A 13,095-nucleotide genomic window follows, 5' to 3' on the forward strand; every position below is an offset into this window, starting at 1 on the left:
CAACATAAAGCGCCCAATAATTTTGGCATTCTTTCGTAACTCATGATGTGTGCATCGAGGTAGTAAAGGTGGCTCGGATGTGCTAGAATCTCCGAGACTGGGAATTTTTCCATCCGGCTCTCTAGTTATCTTCAGGTTGGCCGTTAAGGTTCCTTATGTGTCAAGCTTTGTGCAAGTCTATATACATAGATATTTTTAGCAGGCTTTTGTTGCGAGGCTAAAATGTTATGTATCAACAGCCCTGTTTAAGAAGGTCGTCCTTGGGAAGCTTGGTATGGTATGGTTTGCACTTAGCGTGGATTTGACTGACGAGGTTATGAGTAGTGTCTGTCAAGTAAGAGTCCCCTTTAATCAACAGTATCTTGTACTGAAATTAAGCTGCTACTTTAACAAGGATGTTATGCTTTAAACTTTTTTGGACCTAACAAAGAAACTGTTACCTTGATGGCTTTTACCATGTCAGGTTGGACCACTTAGTAACAGTGAAAGAGTGACTGTTATAAGACACTTATATGAGAGACTCGCTCTGTAGACCTCGTCATGTGCAGTCGCAGAAGCTCTGACTCTCATTTTTACAGACTCCCTCCGATCCCCGTTGGGAAGGGGAACTTTTACTTGTCAAACCATACCTAGGGAGGGGATAGGACCCGCGGTCAGTGTGTCTCAAAACTACAGACCGTCACGTTAGCCACTATGCCAGCTAGCCACAATAAGATTCATCCAGCTAGGCAATCGTGTCATTACGATTTCGTGAGTCATATTGACGGCTTTGAGGGGACTTGAGCTACAGTTCGTCACGGCCACGCCAGCTGGAAATTCGATTGTAAAAACTTGCATTTGTGGTCACAGTGGTGCCTATGCTAATCTTCCTATGGTGTAGAAATATACCTAGTTGGATGAATCTCATTGTGGCTAGCTGGCCCAGTGGCTAACGCTACGGTCTGGAGTTTTGAGACTCTCTGATAGCGGGTTCTATCTCCGCCCGTGGTATGGTTTGTTTGCAATCTTGTAATTACGATTTCGTGAGTCTTTTACTTGTCTCCAGGTGACTATTCTTCCACGATGGCTCAACGTGTGAAGATAAAACCTAAAAGCTCTATCGTCAACGATGCCTAAAGACTTAAACTTGCGGCTGCCCTAAATAGCTGCGGGTCAAGTTTTTGGGCATTGCATTACTGAAAGAAGCTTTTCTCGTCACCTTCATTGATGATGAGGCCGAAAAAGTCCTTACCCCAAGTGCGATGAAGTCCCTGGACGATCTTGGCTTTCTTATCTCCACTTCTCCCTACTTGAGGACTAAAACGTCTGCTACTTGTGCTACTGACCAATCAGCTACATCACCTCAAATGCACCAACCAAAAGCCAGAAGACCCAAAATGCAAACACCACCTCACGTATCTCCAGGTACCGAAGTTGAGGAAGAAGAAACACTGGAAAAAAAGACTCGTCAAATTACCTTCTACTCCACTGAACCACACTACACGTTACTGACTGGGCAAGAAGCAATCTCTCGATTTCAACGCGGAACTAACAAGTTGTTACAAAAAACGCGATTTCTAATAAGCATAGAGATCTCCAGTGAATACTAGAAAGGACTGCCCTTCTAGCATCCAGCCTGTTACTGGGTTTTCGTAACAATTAGTCAGTATCCTGGTCCAGTTATCCATTAGAATTCAATATGAATTATTAGTGCTTCAGGATTACAAGTTTATTAATAAAGATGTCTAGGAGTATATTATCAAATTAAATTAAATCAAAATAATAATAATCACTTCTCTCGTGTACAGTAGTATTGTGCTGAAGGCACATATCACATTTATACGTCTTAAGTACCGTCTGGTACATTAACATTTAATAAGACATTACAAATATGTACAAGTAAGTTTGTGTGTAAGTGCTCTAAGTAGTTCGCTATGTCTCAAAACTCAACTAGACTTTAGTGACTAAGTCCTGACATTAACTAACTTCTTGACCACCTGGCAATCAGAACAGCTTGCTTGAACAATGAAACGGCTGCTAAGCCCAATAGCAATATAACAAGCAACTGCGACACAGAATCAGGATCAAGGAGATAATATAACGACACTAAGTAGGGACCAGCAGCAGATCCTCCACAAAAGTCACAACTCCCATACTACTGAATCTAAGTTCAGCATAAGAAAATTCCCGACTGTGACAGTACACAGATACCAGTACAAGTTAGGTCAGAAGCTACAGCTCAGGACCTGAGTTGCTCAGAGTGTCTATGAGGCACACAACCTCAGCACAACGTCGAAAATCGCTAAGTCTAAACAATGTTGTGTAAACAGAGTTCTACAGAACCTACAACAAGAAAGTGACAGAGACGATCTTCCAAAAAGGGCCCACAAGAGAGAAGAGTGTGGTGCATCTTGCCAGGAGAATGTCCAACCGACAAGAGAGTCAGCCAGCCCAGACTGACTACTCCAGGCGAGGTGTGAGCACCCCCCTCGGTCACGTGATTGCTCCGTGGACAGCTGCTGCCCAGCAACACCGAGAAGCCGGCAGGGAAACGAGCAACGAGCGATAATTACAGTAGTTAGACAACACTTGAACTATGAGCACTGAATAATATATATAAATGTTACATCCTACCTAATAAAAGTAACTAAGTCAAATAATGTAAAGCAATATATTTACGATTTAGCTATTATCGCAAATATAAGCAATATAAAATTATATGAAAAGGTAATATACATAATATACATTGTGACCCATTCAGGGGTCGCAATACCCCCCCAGCACGACAACTCTTATAATTATTCTTAAGAACTCATGTCGCTAATAACAATTTATTATCGAAATCGAGTCACTCTTGTGCCAAACACTTCTATAATTTCACAGTGTCTATATCGCTAAGTTATGCCCCTAGTACTAGGGCAGTACACAGTATCGTATCTCTGCATACTCGTGGTTATGTACATCAGTGTAGAGACAGGATAGCGTAGACAAGCATGACACGTTGAGGCTCGATCATAGTAGTGGAGGCTATTTGAACAGTAGTCTTGAGCTATAGGCAGGAGACGGCATTCCACTCTTAAGTAGTGGTAGTGGAATGCGAGGCAGTAAAGACATCTGAGTATGAGGAAGCTTAAGGTGTGTAGTGAGGGGGGATCTGCGGCAGGACTGTTCCGCCACTCGGTAACATTACCCACGCAACACTACACACTCAACACTCAGCTTCTGTCTCCAACTGTCTCCTAATCACACACATATATCACCACTACTGTGAATATATAAATAGAATAATTAGACATGACATGAGTATACATAGTTAACATGGGCTGGAGATATTACGTTACTTTACTGAATTTGACATAGCAAGTAAAAGGTATTTGGGCATATAATTACGTTAATTTAATGTAACTGATAATTAAGGACGTGACAAAGCGTCAGCAGTTACATTACAATGACCACTGATATGTTGTATACTAATAGAGTAAGGCTGGATTCTGAGAGCTCACCTCATGATCCTAGCATTTTTACTCTTCATAGTGTTTATATAGGTGAGTGGGTTGTGGTCTGAAAAAACGTCAATTTTAAATGGGGAAGTGCCCAAATACACGTCAAAATGTTCCAAGGACACCACAAGAGCTAGAGCCTCTTTCTCAATAGTGGCATAATTTTCTGGTGTCGTTTGAGCTTAGATGAATAGTAACATATAGGATGGAGAATGTCAGTGGATGTTGACTGTTGGAGCAGCACAGCACCCACTGCATAACCACTCGCATCCATATGTAAAAAGAAAGGAAGATTGAAATTAGGACTCCTCAACACAGGAGCAGAGGAGAGCAGACGCTTCAGCCTTTTGAATGAGTCTGAACAATCTCTAGTCCAGATGAACTGAACTTTGCTACTAGTAAGCTCAGTGAGAGGAGCAGCAATCTGAAAAATGTTTGGACAGAACCTGCGATAATATCCTGCCATACCCAGGAATCTCTGTACTCCCTATCCTGTGGCACTGGAAATTCAGAAATTGCAGGAACCTTAGCCTCAATAGGAGCAACCTCACCTTGGCCGATACAAAAGCCTAAATAGGTAATCTTGGCTTGACCAAAACTACATTTAGCTAAGTTAGCAGTGAAGTTGTAGTGCGCCAGTCTCTCAAACAATGCTCGGAGACGTGTCAAATGTTATTCCCACTCATCACTGTACACCACTAAGTCGTCAAGGTAGGCTTCTACTCCGTCTAAGTTGTGGGTCAACTCGTTCATTATACATTGGAATGAAGAAGCCGCGTTACATAAGCCGATGGGGGTGACGAGGTAGTTAAACAATCCATTTTGAACAGTAAAAGCAGATATTTCTTGAGCACGTTCAGTAAGCGGGACTTGATAATAGCCTCATAAGAGATCTAAACAGCTGACAAACTGGGCTCCTGACACACGGTCAATAAGGTCGTCAATGCGAGGTAAGGGATAACCATCAGGCAAGGTGACAGAGTTCACTTTCCGGTAATCAGTGCACATTCTGAAAATACCGTCAGGTTTAGGCACTAAAATACATAGTGGACTTTTACTGCGCTCAATAAGTCCATGAGATAACAGAAAATCAACTTCTTCTCAATGCTTTATGCTTCGTTGGACTCATCCTATGTGGTGATTGCTTAATGGGTGATGCTCCCTGTACATCAACGTCATGTACACCCAGAGTACAACGTTTAGGAACATCACTGAACAATTCAGGGAACTGCAAAATCATGTTTTTAATTTCACCAGCTTTATCAATCCCAAGGTTACTAAGAAAATTGTCTAGTGATTGTAGAGTCACTGAATTTTCTAAACGCACCTCTGTACCTCTAGAGATGTCAGGCAGACTGACGTTTTCTTCCTCTGTCCTAGGAAGAATAGATGTAGTAGGTAGAGGACTAGCGTAGTATGTCTTAAGCTCGTTAACATGGTACACATGATTGGATTTCTTCTTCCAAGGCATACGTACTAAATAATTTACGACGCTAAGCTTTTTCACTACTTCCAGGGGACCATCATACCTGGCTTGTAGAGCATGACCTGGTACTAATTTCTGAGCCATCACCTTATCTCCTGCTTTAAAAGAACGAGAGACAGCACGCTTGTTATAATGTTGCTTCATTCTACAGTTACTGTTTCCTTCATTTTAGGCCAAGTAAAATGTTTTGCCAGTTTACCGAGTGTCTTCTTGACACCCAAATGTCCTCCAATGGGACTAATGTGAGCAAAATCAATGGTTTGTTCACGAAATGTAACTGGAAACACTATCAGCTGACAACTTGCATTAATGTATTTTTCTCCATCAGTACACCATTACTATAATAGTAACAATTATCGAGATCCTTTGCTTCACTCTCAGTAACTGCTATATCTCTCAGTCTTTCCAGTGACTGATCAACAAACTGATCCTTGATTAAATCATAATGAGTTAGAAATTTAATGTCAGTTGTGTCCTGACTAGGTTGATGACAGGGGGGAGTCAGTGTTAATGATTCTGGGCGCAGAGCGTCACTGAACAACATATTCAAGCCCAAATCATTGTCATCAACTAACTCAACAGGAGACAATGATGGTTGTTGTATCTTTGACATAGCTCTAGTAATTGCGCTGAGAGGAAATAAAATAGGCTTCTCTCTACAAGCTTCAGTGGCATAATTATCATCAGTGGTATTATCAATCACAAGTGGTTCCTTACATATACCAGCATTAAGGATATCGTTCCCTATCAACAAGTCCACTGACCAGATGGGAAATACACCGCTGGATATGCCCACTGAAATATAACCAGTACAATAGCTTGTTTCAATGTAAACTTTGTGCAGAGGTACTTTTATAACAGCCCCACCATAGGCTTCTATCATCAGTTACGGACAGTACATCTTCTCTTAATAACGTGCGATAACTGCCAGTGTCTCTGAAAGTAATTATCTCAGTTAGATGTGGTTCGTCAAATCCTGCTTTACCTCTCTATAAGTAAGAACTCATCGCTGAACGAATCTTTTCGTCAGATACACTTTCTGACACTAGTCATCTATTCTGAGTAATATTATCTAAAACAGTAGAATAAGAGGTAGTACTACGATTTTGGTGCCTTTGTTGCATGGAAGAGGATACGACTTGTGTGGGGGGCGCCAGCCGCACAACCGCTTCTGACTTACAGCAACACTCTCTAGCATGTCCTTTTCTGTTACAATAGGTACATTTAACTTTCTTCTTCTCGATATCAGACTTCTGTCTAACCTCAGACAGATTAAGAATTGTGAGTTTTCCTGGTAAAGGTACGAGAAATTACAGTAGCAGGTACATCAGGCAGGCACTGATCAGCTGATTTAGGTTGCCAACTTCTAGGAGAACTTTTAGTTACCTTGTTTCTCTGTGTTTTAGTACGTACAAGTTTGTGAGAAATCTCGTAATTGTCTGCTAATGCTGCAGTTTCAAGAATATCCGAGGCAGTATGATCGATCAGATATTCTTGTATGTCAGCGGACATACAGTTGTTAAACTCTTCATGTAGTAACAACTGATCAAGACTGTCATAATTGTTACATTTAGCAGCTCTGCACCATCTCTCAAATGCAACTTTTTTCTCACGAGCAAACTCTACACAAGTTTGATCTTGTCGTTGTAACGTACGAAATGCATGTTGTTAACTTATGGGTAACAAGTTATATGCCTCTAGAATAGTTTGCTTGACAGCATCATAACTAATATACTTGACAAATGGTAAAGCAGCAGTACAAGTTTGAGCTCTTCCTGTCAAAGCTGTGTGCAACAAGGTAGCCCAATGCTTACGTGGCCAGTTCATAGCACCTGCCTGGTTCTCAAACACATCAAAATAGGTGTCTAAGTCACTCTCAAAAAACTTAGGAACCATTGAGGAAGCTTTCTGCACATTAAATGTGTCCTCTGTTGTACCAACAGATTTATCAACTTTATCAGATCTATCAGTCTGTTGTTTTCCGAGACAAACATTTTCTCTCTGGAAATCTTCGTTCAATTTCCTCTGTGCCTCTATTTGTGCAGTCTGCAACATAATGAGGAGTTCCATCCTCTCAAATTGTTCCTCAGAGATGGGACCAGTGGGCAACGGAGGAGTGGGGAAATTAACACGTCTTTCTGGACGGTCCATAGGTCGGGCACCTGGTCCAGCCATCCCTAGAGAGTCTAGATCTGGTCTAAGATAAGTAGATACCGGTGTAGCATTCACGGTACTAGTATGAGGCTGAGTCGTATGACCAGCTATACTCTGTACTATTGTGTTAGTTAGGAGGGAAGGTGTGAGCGAGAACTGAGCTACTAGGCTCACTTCTGCCGTAGTTGCTTTCTCTTCTACATCATCAAATAGTCATACTTTCTAAAAGAGACACTATGCTCTCTGTATCTGAATCATAATCAGACATCTCTGCATGAGGAGGAAACAATACATCTTTAATTAACGCCCTGACAGTTTCTGTGGTGTAATTCCTGTTATACGTCACACAGAGATATTTGGCTATTCGCCAACACGTCTGAAGTTTTAATTTACTCAACTCAGACAAAGTCAGAGTATCAATTAACTGTTTCACTTTGACATACATCACGAAAATAAGTGCACTACGAGAGAGTGATTATGGGAAACTATAATCCTAATAGGAATTTTAGTGTTGGTTGTCTTAGAGTTAGAGCTCATCAACAGTATTTCCATCTCCTTGGATCAAGAGACTCAGTCAAGTACATACATCCACCTAGTATGTTGTACAAGACAAAACTCAGTCTTCAGATTAGGAAATTACTCAGTGTTTGACCATAGAGTTACTAGTATGTCAAACTGGACAATTTCTCCAACACCTTGGATCAAGAGCATCCCGGACAGGCTCCCCATTTGTTACAAAAAATGCAGTTTCTAATAAGCATAGAGATCTCCAGTGAATACTAGAAAGGACTGCTCTTCTAGCATCCAGCCTGTTACTGGGTTTTCATAACAAGTAGTCAGTATCCTGGTCCAATTATCCATTAGAATTCAATAAGAATTATTAGTGCCTCAGGATTACAACTGTAGGCTACTAACTAAAGAAATTAAAATTTAATAAGTTTATTAATAAAGATGTCTAGGAGTATATTATCAAATTAAATTAAATAAATCAAAATAATAATCACTTCTCTCGTGTACAGTAGTATTGTGCTGAAGGCACATATCACATTTATACGTCTTAAGTACCGTCTGGTACATTAACATTTAATAAGATATTACAAATATGTACAAGTAAGTTTGTGTGTATGTGTGTAAGTGCTCTAAGTAGTTCACTATGTCTCAAAACTCAACTAGACTTAACTAGTGACTATGTCCTCACATTAACTAACTTCTTGGCCACCTGGCAATCAGAACAGCTTGCTTGAACACTAAAACAACTGCTAAGCCCAATAGCAATATAACAAGCAACTGCGATACAGAATCAGGATCAAGGAGATAATATAACGACACTAAGTAGGGACTATCAGCAGATCCTCCACAAAAGTCAAAAAGCTCCAATACTACTGAATCTAAGTTCAGCATAAGAAAATCCCCGACTGTGACAGTACACAGATACCACTACAAGTTAGGTCAGAAGCTACAGCTCAGGACCTGAGTTGCTCAGTGTCTTTGAGACACACAACCTAAGTACAACGTCGAAAATCACTAAGTCTAGACAATGTTCTGTAAACAGAGTTCTACAGAACCTACAACAAGAAAGCGACAGAGACGATCTTCCAACAAGGGCCCACAAGAGAGAGGAGTGTGGGGCGTCTTGCCAGGAGAACGTCCAACCGACAAGAGAGTCAGCCAGCCCAGACTGACTACTCCAGGCGAGATGTGAGCACCCCCCTTGGTCACGTGATTGCTCCATGGACAGCTGCTGCCCAGCAACACCGAGAAACCGGCAGGGAAACGAGCAACGAGCCATAATTACAGTAGTTAGACAATCAACGGTTGATCTATGAGCACTGATTAATATATATGAATGTTACATCCTACCTAATAAAAGTAACTAAGTCAATAATATAAAGCAATATATTTATGATTTAGCTATTATCGCAAATATAAGCAGTATAAAATTATATGAAAAGGTAATATACATTATATACATTGTGACCCATTCAGGGGTCACAATACAAGTACACGTTTGCTGCTGGACACAAGTCGTATTTAGGACTTCGTAGGAAAACTTGAAAGCTTAAAAACCGACTCCACTACTATTGTCCAAATTATCCATTTAACAAAATCATCATACAAAAGAATTCAAAACGGCTCCACGACTGGACATTGGTAGAAACAAAATACCTATTAAGAAAAATCCCCCAGTCATGAAGAGGCTGACGCCTCTCCCACATATCAACTTTCAGCTGCAATACCCATCTTTCTCCTGCCTTCCTGCCGATCCCCAGCCACCAATCACCATCAAGTTCAAGACTTTCCCAACGTTCCTGCTTCAGCCTGCACAGCTTGTGTCCTCGTGCCTTCTACATCGCTGTATACATCTGCTTCACATCGCCTTGAGGCTGGGTTTAGCCCTGGTTCTTTATCTACAAATCAAGACATTCCTCTCACCGGCTATACTTCGTCTGTCCCCACTTCCCCGCTCACCCACTTGTGGTTCTTATCTGTGAGTCTTCATTCATTCATTTCCCATATTAGTCGCAAACACATGAACCTTAAACAATGATTAGCAGAGTATTGTCTAGTGAGGTAGGTGGATCCCGCTTTCTCTTCGCACTCCTGAAATTTATTTTTATCTCCTTCGTTTATATCATTTTTTTATTGTTGGAATAGTGTCTACTTCACGAAACCTTACCTTAATTAACCTAACCTATCGTAAACTAAACAAAATAACGTAAATCAAGATATTTGCTGAGAACTGTATGCTGTCTCTCAAGGACAGTATGTGGTAATATGGATGGGTATCCCTGGATCAGGCAGAGTTTGCAGTTATAGGCAGATCCGTGAGGAGCAAGATATAATTAACATAGTTTTATTCTTTGTTACACCCTACTATGATAGAAAACGGACAAGAGATGAAAAATAAAATGTTTGAAAAGAGGATCTCGTGTAAATATAGATATGGAAAATTAACTAGAAAATAAAAATCGATGATAAAAACATTAAAAATGTGTTGTTGGGCACATTGTTAACCAAAGTATTATTTGATAAGAATTGAGCAAAACAATTTCCAGGAAGATAAATAAGGATTGTGGCAGAATTTGAAAATTTAGCGGGGACCAGAATGGCTTGTGTATTCTTTGTGTCCGGCTTTACCAAAGATTTACAGCATTACGAGTGTGCTCAGTAATGCAAATGCAATATATATTTTTTTAATTAATTTAGAACAAATGTATTATTTTGGTTATGTAATTGTTGTTGGCGAACCAAGTTTATTTGGTTCCTTAACAAAACAGGAATAGGGAAAGGTCAAGACGGAAATTTGTTTTCCATGTGAAGAGCTGGCGTTCATTACACATATAAAAATGAAGTATATTATGATATACGATTAAAAAGAATATTATGCAGGTAAACATAATCATAGAATGATAAAATAACTGTAATTTCAGTGTAAACTGCCAAGATGCAATATGATTTTAGGTTAAGATTCGATACGTAAGATTATACACAAGATTTTATGCCTGTTTTTAACAAAAGACTGTTAGAAGGACTAATAGGGTAGACAACCTTAGAGAGACAGTGAAGAACTATTGGGAGAAATGCTCAAAAAGTGAGTTTCTCCCTTGTGAGCCTTGTTAAAAAGACGTCGCAAGACCGAGTCCGGTGAGACAGATGCAGTGAGCCGTCATGAGAATTATGAATTTTGTGTTGGCAGACTAGTCTGGGAGAAAAAAAAAATATTTGTTACTTCTTTCGTTGTTCTTTTTTTCTTTTTTTTTTTTTTGTTTGACATAGAGTGAGACCAGAGGGTGAAGCAAGGATTATTCAGACGAAACTTGAGGTAAGGAATACCGAGGTGGTACCAGAGAAAGTCAAGGATTAATGGAGTAAGACCACAGTCTTAACCTAGGATTATTAGGATAACACCAGAAGCTAAGGAAAGGATTACAGTGGTGGTTCCAGCAAGTGACTCGTGGATTAATGAGGTGAGAGTAGATGCTGTGTAAAGGATTACCGAGATGAAATCAGAAACTTAGTCAAGGATTATTGAGGGATTTTTTGGAGGAGACTAGAAGCAGACTTAGGGTTGCTAGAGTGAGACAAGATACTGAATCGAGGATTACTGGAGGGAGCCAGAGACGAAGTCGAAGGACTCCCGGTGTATGACCATTACCGGAGTCTTGGGGATATTTCGGAGCTGCAAAATGTTCACTGATAATTTTTCTATTTGGATTACTGTCATCAAGCGGTCTTGGAAAATAACCATATTATATTTTCCAACATTTGAAAAGTAATCTAAGAAACTGTTAAGACATAATATGTGTAAGAATTAGATATACATTTTTAGTAGTACTTAAAATGTACATTTAGTTAAACTTTAGGATAATATGTAAGCGAGGAGAGTTGCATTAAAAGATACAGAAAAAGTATGCTAAAAATAAATTGTTATTCATCATTTGCAAGTTCCTTTCTGAAATGTGTCATCTATTTTCTTCTTATCCACTGTCTGCTTCTGTGCTTCTCATCCTCATTCCTCTCTCGTTTTTGTTTTTCTGAAATCTTTTTCTATACTTTCACGTCTTCCAGTATTTTTACTTTCCTTTCTCTCTCCCTCCAGCTGCCATTTAACACTCCTTCCAATTTCATGCCCAGTTTGTTCTGCAGTGTTTCACGGCTCCATCGCCATAAATTTAAGAAACTGCTTTTCTTAATTATATGCTGAGAAAAAAAATGCCTCAGACACCTATTCAGTGACCCCCGCGGTAAAAACGCTGTCCAGTGGTAATAAAAAAGGAAAATCATTGTTATTATACAGCAGGGGGCGAGCTTGGGGAGAGGCGAGTCCCGCAGCGCTACCATGTATTTCCTTCACACAGTCGCCTTCTCGAACTGATAAAGCAATTTCTTTGGCCACGGGAGCACTAAATTCCACTTGATATTTTGTCGCACGCAGTCCACGTCAACCCGATTTCAGAACCATAACTATTTCTTCCACTTTTCTTTCTTGTCATTCCTCGCTCTCTGTTATTCAGCTCTCCTCTGGAATTTTGTTTACATCGAAGTTCTTATCTCGAATGGCTTTAAAACCAGAGTGAACTTGAAGAAACAAGTATAGAGAGTGAGAGTTGTTTTGGTCATTGTTGTAGCTCCGGAATGGTAAGAATAATACTCAAGGAGATGCGTGCGTTCGTTGCTCTGTAGCGAAGCTCTTAAGACTGTTTATTAACCCCACAGAATTTATTTGTAGTTACTTAAATAATGGTTTAGCGTTGACATTTTGTTTATCAGTATCTTTATTTTATTGCTATTATTAGCATTATTTCTATTTTATTATTATTATTATTATTATTATTATTATTATTATTATTATTATTATTATTATTATTATTATTATTATTATTATTATTATTACAGTTACTCGTCGTTTTCAACGTATAATTATTCTCATTTCACTGATGCGTGTCGTCGTATCGTTACTATAATTAATATACTGGAACAAGCTCTGGTGTTCACTGGCAGAATTCAATGACTGTTTATGTTGGATACTGAACCTAAAACTCAATGACTGAACAGAGATTAATGTGGAGAGTGAATGGTATGTACTTAATGACCGAAGATATTAGGAGGGTGTAGGTATAAAAAATATATTACAAACAGCAGAAGAGCTGTTGAGATGGTTAACCTGACAAAATAAAGAATGTATAATATATATATATATATATATATATATATATATATATATATATATATATATATATATATATATATATACAAACACACATACACACCTAGGCATGGATCCTGCCTTCACCATTTCACACATCCATGTCATTTCATTTCTTGATTAATCTAAGGCTGAAGAAGTACATATAACGTCTCTGTTACCCATCTGTGTTCTCAACATCTAGTTGTGTCTTCAAATTCCTGTTTATTATGTGTGAATCTGTCATTCCCCTTATCACTTCCTCTATATTTTGTATATTGTCATATTTC

This window comes from Cherax quadricarinatus, chromosome 19 (genome assembly GCF_038502225.1).
Source record: "Cherax quadricarinatus isolate ZL_2023a chromosome 19, ASM3850222v1, whole genome shotgun sequence".
Lineage (NCBI taxonomy): Eukaryota > Metazoa > Arthropoda > Malacostraca > Decapoda > Parastacidae > Cherax > Cherax quadricarinatus.